Source organism: Eptatretus burgeri, chromosome 12 (genome assembly GCF_056783735.1).
Source record: "Eptatretus burgeri isolate ZD-2024b chromosome 12, Ebu_testis_v1, whole genome shotgun sequence".
Classification (NCBI taxonomy): Eukaryota; Metazoa; Chordata; class Myxini; order Myxiniformes; family Myxinidae; genus Eptatretus; species Eptatretus burgeri.
This window is the reverse complement of record NC_140972.1, coordinates 59,779,329-59,792,727: the sequence shown is the minus strand read 5'-3', so window position 1 is coordinate 59,792,727 and position 13,399 is coordinate 59,779,329. Positions and strand designations below refer to the sequence as shown.

General features: G+C 42.7%; 1 protein-coding gene across 1 annotated transcript in view; it reads right to left on the bottom strand.

The window, feature by feature from the left end:
• The window catches only part of LOC147015714 (spondin-2-like), a 47,742-nt gene extending 34,675 nt beyond the window's left edge, over positions 1-13,067 (bottom strand). Inside the window, exon 1 of the mRNA XM_085848158.1 lies at positions 12,992-13,067. The gene's annotated coding sequence lies outside the window, so the exon portion shown is untranslated. The remainder of the gene's footprint in view (positions 1-12,991) is intronic.
• Positions 13,068-13,399: the final 332 nt, after the last annotated feature.

Below are 13,399 nucleotides of genomic sequence, written 5' to 3'. Positions count from 1 at the left end.
ACACTTCACAGGGAGCCTCAGACCATGTCCACACTTCACAGGGAGCCTCAGACCATGTCCACACTTCACAGGGAGCCTCAGACCATGTCCACACTTCACAGGGAGCCTCAGACCATGTCCACACTTCACAGGGAGCCTCAGACCATGTCCACACTTCACAAGGAGCCTCAGACCATGCCAACACTTAACAGAAAGTGTCAGGACACATCTCACGAGCCTCAGTCACACCCACAATTGAATGCAATCAAAATAGTTACAAAAACTATCACATCGGGGATAAATTAGTTTTTGAACAAGTGAATAAACATATTTGTGCTCAATAAAAAAGCAATGTAGGGATGACAAACTCCAGTCTGAAAAAGGTTTTAAACAAGATAGGGATGATGTTGGTTTGGAGAGTAGCTTACAGTATTACCGTCACATAACAAGCCCTAACATCATTGCTTCCAGACTATTGTCGAGCTAAAAGTATAAGAAACTCCGATACAATTTCCGGGAGTTCTTGCAACTTCAGTTGTATTTCCTACTTTTTAAAATTAAGTTAGACTAACCAATCACAAAAGCAGATAATTATAGAATGCTGTTATTAGAGATGTACATGCAGTTTGTAAGAAGTTGATGTTTATGTACTGGTATTAAAGGCCTATTCACACCTTGACGTTTTAGCCAGCAATGGCAACGTATCAAAATGTTTGTAAAACGCTGGCTTACGCTGAACTTTTGATGTTTTTTTAAAGATTTGGACGTATTCATAACGAGTTGGTCGTATGCATAACATATTGGTAACGGACACAGAACGTTTCGTTGTCTTATAGATAACTTATATCAACGAATGCTTAGCCTGTTGTCGGCGATCACAACCTATGCCCAATGATAGTCTAACTTATGCATAGCGTGCTGCACGTATCGCCAACGATCACGTGGCGTAGCCTATTAAAAGGCTGCCGCACAACGATTCAAATCATAACCGCCGGAGAAATGGAAGTGTGAACATCGCAGTCACAACTTGGCGATCTTGCCAGCGTATGCCGACCTCTGAAAAATGCGTCTAAAACGCTGGCGCATGTCGAATACGGTATGGGTAAGTTTGGTATACGTGAATAGAATGCTAAAGTACGCTATCATATGTCGTACTAAGTGGAGTATGTCTTGAAATTTTAAACGTGTTAAAAATTTTACGACGTATTTGCCGTATGCCTCACACGTTCCGCATGCGATGGGAATAAGTTGTACGCATGATATGCAATCGTTGGCACACGTAGACAAAAGTTACTTGTAAGTTACTCATAAGTCGAAACACGTCGAGGTAATGGTTAGCGTCAGTGTTCCAGACTCCCTGGTTTTTTATTTTTATTTTTTTCTTCGGTATGACGGTGATGTTGACACTTCGATTTCTAGTGCGGTTATAATATAATATAATTAATAGGCTGCTGCTCAACTAATTAAATCATAACCGCACTAGAAATCGAAGTGTCAACATCACCGTCATACCGAAGAAAAAAAACCAGGGAGTCTGGAACACTGACGCAAACCATTACCTCGACGTGTTTCGACTTATGATTACCTTACAAGTAACGTGTGTCGACGTGTGTCAACGATCGCATAACGTGCCTACAACACGTTACTCATAGGTGAGAAATAAGTTTCGGGTTCGGTAAACATTACCTCGACGTGTTTCGACTTATGATTAACTTACAAGTAACGTGTGTCGACGTGTGTCAACGATCGCATAACGTGCCTACAACTTATGGCCAGCGTAGCGGAACTTGTGAGTCATACACTGGCATACGTCGTAAAATTTCAAGCATGCTAAAATTTGAGGACAACCCAAAAGTACAACGTTTAAAGCCAGCGTACTACGACGTATGGCAGTGTTTTTCAGCATGCCCTCAATGTTTCCAAAACTTACCCATAACGTATTCGACGTGTGCCAGCGTTTTAGACCAATTTTTCAAAAATCGGCATAAGCTGGCTAAAACGTCAAGGTATGACTGGGCCTTAACATAAAGCCACTGTCACACCTTGACGATTTAGCCAGCATATGCCGATTTATGAAAAATTTGTCTAAAACGCTGGCACACGTTGAATACGTTATGGGTACGTTTTGTATACGTTAAGAGCACGCTGAAAAACACTGCCATACGTCGTAGTACGCTGGCTTTAAACGTTGTACTTTTGGGTTGTTCTAAAATTTTTGCATGCTTGAAATTTTATGACATATGCCGGCGGTTGACTCACACGTTCTGCTACGCTGGCCATAAGTTGTAGGCACGTTATGCGATCGTTGACACACGTCGACACACGTTACTTGTAAGTTGATCATAAGTCGAAACACGTCGAGGTAATGTTTAGCGCACCCGAAACTTATTTCTAACCTATGATTAACGTTTTGCAAGCACGTTACGCGATCGTTGTTCACACTTTGCAACACGTTACTTGAAAGTTCCTCATGCGTCGAAACACGTCAAAGTAATGTTTAGGGTACCCGTGACTCATTTATAACCTATGAGTAACGTGCTTCGGAATTATTTGTAAAGCATGTCCTACGCACAAATACGTATGTAGACGTATTTGACGTCTTCAGCATGACCACAGAACTTACTGAACGCGTTTCTAACTTAGAGATACCGTATAATGGCGTATTGGCAGCGATTAGGGGAATTGGTATATAAAAAGGGGCTTCGCAGGAGGAACCCGTCTTTTTTTTAGACTTCGTGGTGAGTACATGTCCATGTCATTCCGAGAGATGGAGGATACGGCAAGGCTGAGACGACAATACCTACCTGTCCTCGAACATCAACATGGACCTCATCGAGTTGACACTGCACCAGTTGCATGCCAATAGAGCCAGGAGAAGAAGACGTGAACGGAGAATAAGGAACTGGGTCAGACCATGGATCGGGAGGCGACGCCATTACGGCATATATGACCAGCTCATGGTGGAACTCCGGAACGAGGACCATGCATCCTTCATCAACTTCCTGCGACTGCCCCCAGTGATGTTCGACGAGCTGCAAGCCAGAGTGGGTCCAAGGATAACCAAGCAGTACACCTTCTACAGGGATCCGCTTGAGCCTGGCATGAGGCTGGCACGAGTCTGCTGCTGTTGGTGCCGTGACTGCAGTGCTGTGGAAGCGATTTAACTCGTTCAATGAAAACGATTTCAATTGCTGAGCACCAGCATCCAAAAACAATGGGCGAGTGACAGGCATTTATTAAAAGTGAAGTTGCAGCCTATGAATAGAAAACCTCACGTAATCGTTGACGATACGCTGCCCCGCTATGCATCCGTTAGGCTATCGTTGGGCATAGGTTGTGGACGCCTAAAACACGCTAATCAATCGTTGATATAACTTATCTATAAGTTATCGAAGCGTTCTGTGTTCATTACTGGTACATTATGCATTTGTCCAAGTCTTTTTGAATACTTTAAAAACTGAAACAAAAAAATAGTTCATCGTGGGAATGAGAAAATAAAAAAAAAATTAGCCAAAAAGAACATCGAACAATGGTGCAAAGTAGTCTCCTATTCGTGGACGCAACGAGGATCCATCATCACCCACACCCTCCCCATCACGCTCACCTACTACTACAACTGACATGCTCACCAAATACTACTACTACTGATACTACTGACATTGACATCTACTCAACATGGAGTCTGGAACACTGACAGGTTCCTCTTGTGAATCCCATTTGTACATACCAATTCCCCTAAACACTGCCAAATCACCATTATACGGTGTCTGTAAGTTAGAAACACGTTCAGTAAGTTCTGTGGTCATCCGGAAGATGTCAATCAAATTTGTCTGCATACGACAATGTGCGTTTGAGATACGTTACACATAGGTTCAAAGCACGCTACTCATTGGTTCAAAGCACGTTACTCATAGGTTAAAAATTAAGTTTCGGGTATGCTAAACATTACCTCGACATGTTTCGACTTATGAGTAACTTACAAGTAACGTGTGTCAACAATCGCGAAGCGTGCCGAGAACTTATGCCAGCGTATGCGGAACTTGTGAGCCATACGTCGAGTACGTTGTAAAATTTTCAGCATGCTTGAAATTTCACGACATACTAGACGTACCACGGAATATGACAGCGTACTACATTGTTTTTCAGCGTGCTCCTAACGTATACACAACATACCCATACCGTATTCGACGTGTGCCAGCGTTTTAGACACATTTTTCATAGGTCGGCATATGCTGGCGAAATCGTCAAGGTGTGACTGCGATGTTGACACTTCCAATTTTCAGGCGGTTATGATTTAAATCAGCGAGCGGCAGGTTTTTAACAGAGAACGCCACGAGTTCGTCAGTGATACGTGCAGCGCACTATGCCTAAGTTAAACTATCGTTGGGCATAGGTTGTGAACGCCGACAACATGCTAAGCATTCGTTGGTATAAGTTATCTTTAACACAACGAAACGTTCTGTGCCCATTACTAATATGTTATGAATACGACCAAAACTTAAAATAAATACCTCAAAACTTCAGCGTACGCCAACGTTTTACATGCATTTTTATACGTTGCCATTGCTGGCTAAAACTTCAAGGTGTGACAGCGCCTTAAGTCTCAGGATGTGGCCACACTACAAGAGTAATAAAGTACTGTTGTAACCAGTGGAGTGTTTGTAGAAGCTTGAAGCAATAAAATGATGAAGTTTAAAGGAGGCAGTGATGTAGGGATTGTTGTGTGACAGCAATACTGTTAGCTCCTCTCTAAACCAACATCATCCCTATCTTATTTAAAACTTTTTTGGACTGTAGTTTGTCATGCCGACATTGCTTTTTTAATTTCTCACAAAAAATTTTATTCACTTGTTTCTGTAATTTTTTTTATAATCTTGAAAAACACAATGGCGTGATACTCAGAAGATACTCAATCTTGGAGCAAAAGTGCCAAAGGATCTTAATCAGCAATGTCAATCACTGAATGTCTTCCTGAATGTCTTAGGTAACCCTGACTGTATCTTGCAACTCCAGCTTATTGCTTGCTTCTCAAAGAACTAGATGGTATTCATAGAATACATTGATACCCCGTACAGTCTTGAGAAGGACTTGGTGCGAGCGAACTATTTTGTTTTTCAAGGTAATTTTTTCTTTGATCCAACATGGCTGCCATACCACGTGACCAATGACATCATCCTTATCAAACCATATTTCCCATGGGTAGTTGATCAATTGGTTAAATTTTGCATTGATCGGTTAAGCAGTTTATCCTATGAAGATTTCCAAATATTTTCCCTCGGATCCAATATGGCTGATAGACCACGTGACACATCATGGTCATTTTATGAAAATCCTGTGCAAATTTCAAGTCAATCGGATGAAAACTGAGGATTTCAGAAATTTGGCATTTGTTAACCTTTTGGCTTATGTTGACCTCAAAAATAATTGGTGGTTGAATTCAGTGATGTCATATGAAAATTCCGTTCAAATTTCAAGTCAATCAGATGAAAATTGAGGATTTCAGAAATTTAGCCTATGTTGACCTTTTCACCGATGTTGACCTAAAAATAATTGGTGGTTGACTTCAGTGAGCTGATCTAAAAATCCTGTTCAAATTTCAAGTCAATTGGATAAAAAGTGACAATTTTAGAAATTCCAGCCGATGTTGACCTTTTGGCCTATGCTCACCTGAAAAATAAATGGTAGTTGAATTAAATGTCTAAATGTGTAAATCGTCTTCAAATTTCAAGTCAATTGGATGAAAATTGACAATTTTAGAAATTTGGCCTATGTCAACATCAATATAATTGGTAGTTTAATTCATTGAGGTGATTTGAAAATCCTGTTCAAATTTCACGTCAATCGGATGAAAATTGACAATTTTAGAAATTTCAGCCTTTGTTGACCTTTTGGCCGAAGTTGATCTCAAAAGTAATTGGTAGCTGAATTCAATGACCAATTTTTAGCTCGCCTGTTCGAAGAACAGAGAGCTATAGTGATACCCCCGGCGTGAGCGTCAGCATCAGTGTGAGCTTCAAGGCCCTGTCACACCTTGACGTTTTAGCCAGCGTATGCCGACGTATGAAAAATTTGGCGAATACGCTGGCACACGTCAAATACGTTATGGGTAAGTTTTGTATACGTTAAGAGCACGCTGAAGCACGCTGGCATATGTCGTAGTACGCCTGGCTCATTGACAAATTTTAAGCATGCTCAAATTATTTCGAAGTATGCCAGCGTATGACTCACACGTTCTGCATATGCTAGCCATAAGTTGTAGGCACATTATGCGATCGTTGACACACGTCAACACACGTTACTTGCAAGTTACTCATAATTCGAAAAACATCGAGGTAATGTTCAGCGTACCTGAAACTTATTTCTAACCTATGAGTAACGTGCTTTGAACCTATGTGTAACGTATCTCCAACGCATATTGACGTATGTAGACATATTTGACGTCTTCCGGACGACCACAGAACTTACTGAACGTGTTTCTAACTTACAGCTACCATATAATGGTGTATTGGCAGCGTTTAGGGGAATTGGTATATAAAAATGGGCTTCACAGGAGGAACCCGTCAGTGTTCCAGACTCCATGGTTTTTTTTGGTTTTTTTTTTCGGCATGACGGTGATGTTGACACTTCGATTTCTAGTGCGGTTATGATTTGAATCGTCGAGCGGCAGCCTTTTGATAGGCTACGCCACGTGATCGTCGGCGATATGCTGCCACGCGCTATGCATAAGTTAGACTATCGTTGGACATAAGTTGTGAACGCCGACAACACCAACACAACTCTCCATGCACTGCTCTCACTCCCTCACACCCCCAGGAATACCTCTGGCTTCGGCTTCCCCTCCACTCCCACCTCATGTTTATATATGTACTGTACCGTCCACCGAACAGTGATGACTCCATCTACACCTCACTATCCGAAAACATGGACCATCTTTTATATTCTCATCCAAACTCTCTCTTCCTCTTATGTGGTGACTTCAATTGTCATCACGCCAGTTGGCTAGGTGTGGGTACCTCTCTCACCTGCCATGGCACCTCAGCAAAAGCTTTCTGCGACTCATTAGGACTGACTCAATCGGTCAACTTCCCGACCCGGATCTCAACCAATGGTACTCCATCTCTTCTGGATCTGATTTTGACAAATTTCCCTGACAATATCTGCTGCTCTTCCTTCGCTCCAATCGGTTCTTCTGACCACGTCCTTGTCAAAGTGGACATCTCTCTGGCTGTTATCAGAGAACCACCTCACCACCGTCGAGTCTGGCATTTCACTCAAGCCGACTGGCAGGGTCTCCGAGCAGCCATCAAACTTACAGACTGGTCTCCTATCACTACTTTCTCCAACATCAACTCGTACTGGGAATTCTTTCAAAGAAACTTGCTCTCCCTCAGGCACAGATTTATCCCCTCACGTCTTCAGTTGTCCTACCCTTCCTCCCGCCCTTGGTTTACTGAAGCTTGTGGTGAGGCAGTTGTCCTGAAACAACTTGCCTTTGCTTCATGGAAAGCAAACCCAACTGAGGGCAATCTCAGTTCCTTCCACAAAGCTCGGAACAAGTGTGTTCCTCACATTAGGTGTACTCTCAGGAGAGCCAGAAAACAACATCTTTCTCATCTCAAGTCTGAACTCTCAAACCTCTCTCCCTCCTCAAAATCCTGGTGGCGTTTAATCAAATCTGTTTCTGGTGTATGTTCCCCCTCCATCCCCTCCCTTACTTCAAATGGCCTCACTGCTGATACCACATGTGGTAAAGCTGAATGTCTAAACTTGGTGTTTGCAGCTAAATCTTGTATCCTAAACCCATCACTTTCTCTACCCACTTTACCCAGTCGCACCCAACTGTCCCTGGACTCTGTATCCTTTTCTCCTGACAAGGTGGAGAGCTTGCTTTCAAACCTCGAGTCAGATTCTGCAACCGGTCCAGACGGCATCAGCCCACGTGTCCTCAAAGCCTGCTCTTCTGCTCTTGCTCACCCTCTCTCTGTTCTATTCACCCTCTCATTTGCCCAAGGTCATCTGCCATCTGCTTGGAAATTTGCTAACATCACTGCCCTGCATAAAAAAGGTGCAAAAACAGATCCCTGCAACTACAGACCAATCAGCCTTCTCCCAATCATCAGCAAGGTTATGGAATCCATCATCGCTTCAGACATTAAATCCTTCATCTTCTCCAATGGCTTGATTTCCAATCATCAATTTGGTTTCAGACAAGGTCACTCTACCCTGGATATGCTGCTTCTGCTCTCCCAACAATGGATGGAGGTCCTCAATGCCAGACGTGAAATCAGAGCCATATCTCTGGACATATCACGTGCTATTAACACGGTCTTGCACCCTGCACTACTCACCAAACTCTCTTCCCATGGTATCCAAGGCCATCTCCACCCATGGCTCGCAGACTTCCTCTCCTGTCGCAGTCAACGTGTGGCCCTAAATGGAGTTCTTTCATCCCCTCTTCCTGTACAGGCTGGAGTTTCTCAAGGTAGTGTTCTGGGTTCTAGCATTCCTCAAGGTAGCGTTCTTACCCTGTTCTTTTTTCTGGTTTTCATCAATGATCTCTCCGACTCTCTGGAAAATCCTCTATTTCTCTTTGCCGACGACTCCACCCTCTGCCGTACCATCTGTCATCCCTCAGACCGGCAAGCAGCAGCTTCTTCGCTCACTGCAGATCTGGATAAAATCACAAACTGGTCCAACACGTGGAACATGTCTTTCAATCCAGACAAATCTCACACTCTCACTATGGCTCGTCGAAAGGACCGTTTAGAAAACCCCCCCATCCACTTTCTCAACAATCCTCTGGAAGAAGTCTTTTCTTTCAATCTTCTGGGTCTCACTATCTGCCATGACCTTTCCTGGGAAAGTCACATTTCCAACCTCGCCTCAAAAGTCAGTCGCCGACTGGGAATCCTCCATCGTGCTAAGTCCTTCCTCGGCCCTCATGAGCTCCTGACCACTTACAAAGCTTTTGTCCATAGCCTGATGGAGTAGTGCTCTCCCCTCTGGGCTGGTGCTCCTGCCTCCCACCTTTCTCGGCTTCACGCTGTCGAAACCAGGGCTTTTAAGATCATCGGCATCTCCCGCAATGAAGCTGAGTCTTTGGGCCTCTCACTCAATCACCGCAGGTTGGTCGGTGGTCTTTCTGTCTTCTACCGACTCCTCTCCAGCCTGCCCCCCCCTGCTCTCTCTGCGATTTGTCCCCACCACATTTCCACAGGGCGCTCAAGGTCCGCCAACAACCCCCTTCTGGTAAAACTACCAAAATCACGAATCACTGCTCATCTTCACTCTTTCATTCCTCTTTTTTCCCGCCTTTGGAATAAACTTCCTCACTCTATTCTTTCCCATTCTTCCCTCCAGGCTTTCAAAACAGCTGTTCACCACCACCTCTTATCTTCCCCCATCCAAATCCTCGATCTTTTCTACACCCGATAATCCACCGCGAGCCCACTTCCTTCAATTCTCCTGCTTTCCTTCCTGAAAGTCCCTGTAATGTCCATCTTCTCTTCGCCATGTTCCCCGTCCCATCCCCATCCCTCTCCCTTCCACAGTTCACCTAATGTGTCTGTTCCCCACTGTTTTGTCCCTTCCACTCCCGCCCCTCTTGTCTCATGCCCCCTTGCTGTGAGTTAGTTGTGTGTTAGCTCTCATACGAGCCTCGACAAGGTATACAAAAAAAAAGAAGCATTCGTTGGTATAAGTTATCGAAACGTTCTGTGTACGTTACTAATATGTTATGCATACGTCCAACTCGTTATAATACGCCCAAAACTGAAAAAAACATCAATAGTTCAGCGTACACCAGCGTTTTCGATACATTTTGATACGTTGCCATACGCTGGCTAAAACGTCAAGGTGTGACAGGACCTTCAGCATCAGCGTCAGCATGTGCGTGAAAATGTTAAAGTTTTTGGTGCAAATTATTTTTAGAAGCTTGCAAATTCATTTAATATGTGTACTAGGATGCTGATATTTGGCATGGAGGTTCCTTTGGAGTATACTATTGGTGTCGTGAAGTTGAAATTTAAAAATAATTACAAATGTTTTAAATTTTTGACCTGTTTTGAACTTAACTTTTTTGTAGCACATCAACGTTAAAGTTTTTTTGTGCAAGTTATTTTTTTAGAAGCTTGCCATTCATTTAATATGTGTACTATGATGCTGATATTTGGCATGGAGGTTCCTTTGGGGTATACTATTGGTGTAGTGAAGTTGAAATTAACAAATGATTTAATCAAATTTTTAAATTTCAACCTAAGATGGTGTCAAAGCCACCCAATGCTCGCCTGTTTATACTAGACGCTTGCCATTAATTTAATATGTGTACGAGTTTACCGATTACAATATACAAATACATACATTGCTTTAAAATTATTTGGATCAGACTTCACTGCAATGCTTTATAAAAATATTATTAGACTAGTCTTTTAAAAACGATAAATGTATAAACAGGCGAGCATTGGTAGCTTTGACACCAACTCTCTGGTTTTATATCTCCTCCTATGGTATCCAAGGACATCTCCACTCATCGACACTCATAATGTCTTCATCGAGCCTCAGGGCACACAATGACCTGCACTTAGAAATGTTCAAAATAATTACTGTGGATTAACAGTGGAGAGAACAACATCAAAGTGATCATGCTGAAGCCTGATGTTCATTGCCATCTGAGTGAACTTATCAGGTAAATTTTCATCAACATGCAAAGGGGAGTACCTTCCCCTATCCATACTCTCGCTGCTGTACACATACACTGGGGTATTCAGCAAATGTGCTCGTGTAAGAATTTTGTTTTCTGTACCCCAAGTACCTGCCTTGTCTATACGAGAACCTCTTCTGTAGGCTCGAACACTGGACGCACCAGTGGAAAGTATGAATGGATCAATATCAGACATGTGTGCAACAATTGCAAAATGCACAGCTCAGTGTTGTTACGAGCCAGTGACATGTGCACACGAGGGAAATAAACAGTGACCTCTGATTAAGTGAACATTGACCACTCCACTCAATGTGGTATGTCAAAACAAAGATGAAAAAGGAACACTAAATGTCAGTTTAAATATTTCTTCAACTAGTGGGCCCAGTCGTTTGATGGACCAAATTTTAATTGGTCTCGTAGCCTTGTGGCATACCCGCCTGCTGTACTGCTTGTGCATTAGCTTGCCTTTCACCAATCCCTTGGGGCCAGCACGGGGATTATATGCTCGTTATTATTATTGTCATGTGATATGACTATTCCAATTATTGTTGTAAATATTATGAGTGTTAATGAAAATATGCTATGTTACAATGTTATCATTACCCTCGCTGAAGGAGAGGGTATTTCATTTGGATTCATTACTTTGTTCGTCGACTACTCATGCAGAATATTTTAATGATAATTATGACGTCATAGGTCACGTAATGTGGCAGCCATATTGGAAAAAAAGAAAAAAATTTGGACCTCTATCTCTGAAACCACACCAAGGAAAAAATTGAAACTTGGCATAAAGCAAGTACTCCTCATGTGGAATGAGTGATTTTTTTATGATGTCATAGGGGCCATCCTTATGATGTCATAATTGCATATGTAGATGGGTGGAAAAAAATTTGGCTCTGTAATTGAGAAAACACATTAATATGGCAAACGGCTTGGAAATCGGGTGTTATTTCACAACTACTCAGAATGACAGAACATAAACCACTCACTCAGGGTGATGGAGCACAAACCACTCGCTCAGGGTGACGGAGCACAAACCACTCGCTCAGGGTGACGGAGCACGAACCACTCGCTCAGGGTGACGGAGCACGAACCACTCGCTCAGGGTGACGGAGCACGAACCACTCGCTCAGGGTGACGGAGCACGAACCACTCGCTCAGGGTGACTGAGCACAAACCACTCACTCAGGGTGATGGAGTACGAACCACTCACTCAGCGTGACGGAGTATGAATCACTCGCTCAGGGTGACGGAGTATGAACCACTCGCTCAGGATGACGGAGCACGAACCACTCGCTCAGTATGAGAGAGCATTAACCACTCAATTAGGATGACGGAGCACGAACCACTCGCTCAGGGTGACAGAGCACAAACCACTCGCTCAGGGTGACGGAGCACTAACCACTCGCTCAGGATGACTGAGCACGAACCACTCGCTCAGTATGACAGAGCATTAACCTTTCAATTAGGGTGACTGAGCACGAAGCACTCGCTCAGGGTAATGGAGCACGAACCACTCCCACAGAATGGCGGAGCACGAAGCACTCTATAGGTGATGGAGCTTGTACGTAGAGAGTACGTACTCTCTGCTCTTTAATTAGAAAGACATTTTCGTTCTTATTATCCGTCCTTATAAAGTCAAAAATTAAATCGGCACGTCTTGTTCCTACGTATAACTTTTATAACACGCCATATAGTTTTACCACTGTTTTCAGGTTTATTTCTCTAACTCTGCAAGATTATTCTTGTTTTGTGATGAACTACATGTGACTGATTGGTGAAAAGCCAGTCGTCACAGTCAGATTGTTCAATATCCTTGACTGGTATTTATTTAAAAGTGCAGTGATATTTCCTAATGTGCTCACTATTTCATGCGCATTCAAGTGTCTTAATGACATATTACACTGCTTGTGATGTTATTGCACAACATCCTTGAGCTTTATAGGCCTGACCTTTCTGTAACTTTATGTTGCGCAACAAAAAGTTACAAATGTGTACTGGGAACCGTGAAATTTTTGGAAGTTGCAAGAATAATAAAGAGCACTGCTTTACTTTTTGACAGATTTCCAAACCCACTCATAGCCTCAGCACCGAGTCAGCTGATTCACTATCACGTGTGTGATGAAATCATGTAACACTGCTTAAAATTAAAAAAAATTAAACAACGAAAGGTTACTAAAAGTCTCCATGGAGTTGTGCAACTAAAAGTTTAATTTTCTTTTTGCAAAAAAAGTTGTTTTGTGGATAAAAAGGTTGTAAGCCTTTGATATTATTCAGACAAACATGATTTTTATGCATTAAAAACAAACTTACCTGTCGCTGATAGGTTTGTTTGTTCACGTTCAGTTACCGTTTCTCCCAATCCAAGTCAGCTGCATTTTCCTTGCCTTTTATTCAAATGTCAGACAGTCCTCCCTCCCCTAACCCCATGCCTTCACCGCCTCCACCAATCACCATGCTTCTCTAAATTCTAGGACAGCTGAGCCCACACAGCAATAGAGTAAAACAAATCGGCGTTTAATTGTTTCACCATGCACAGGGCTCAAGAGTTTTCAAGAAATGATTCGCAGTTTTGTCAATTGTGTAGCTTCGTCGGCCATTCAGAAAGCTCTTTCAACAAGATATTCACAAAAGTAATGCCAAAAGTTTTCCAACAAGATATTCACATGCCAAGAGAAGAAATATACCAAGGCATTTATTTCAATGAAAAATAGACGACTG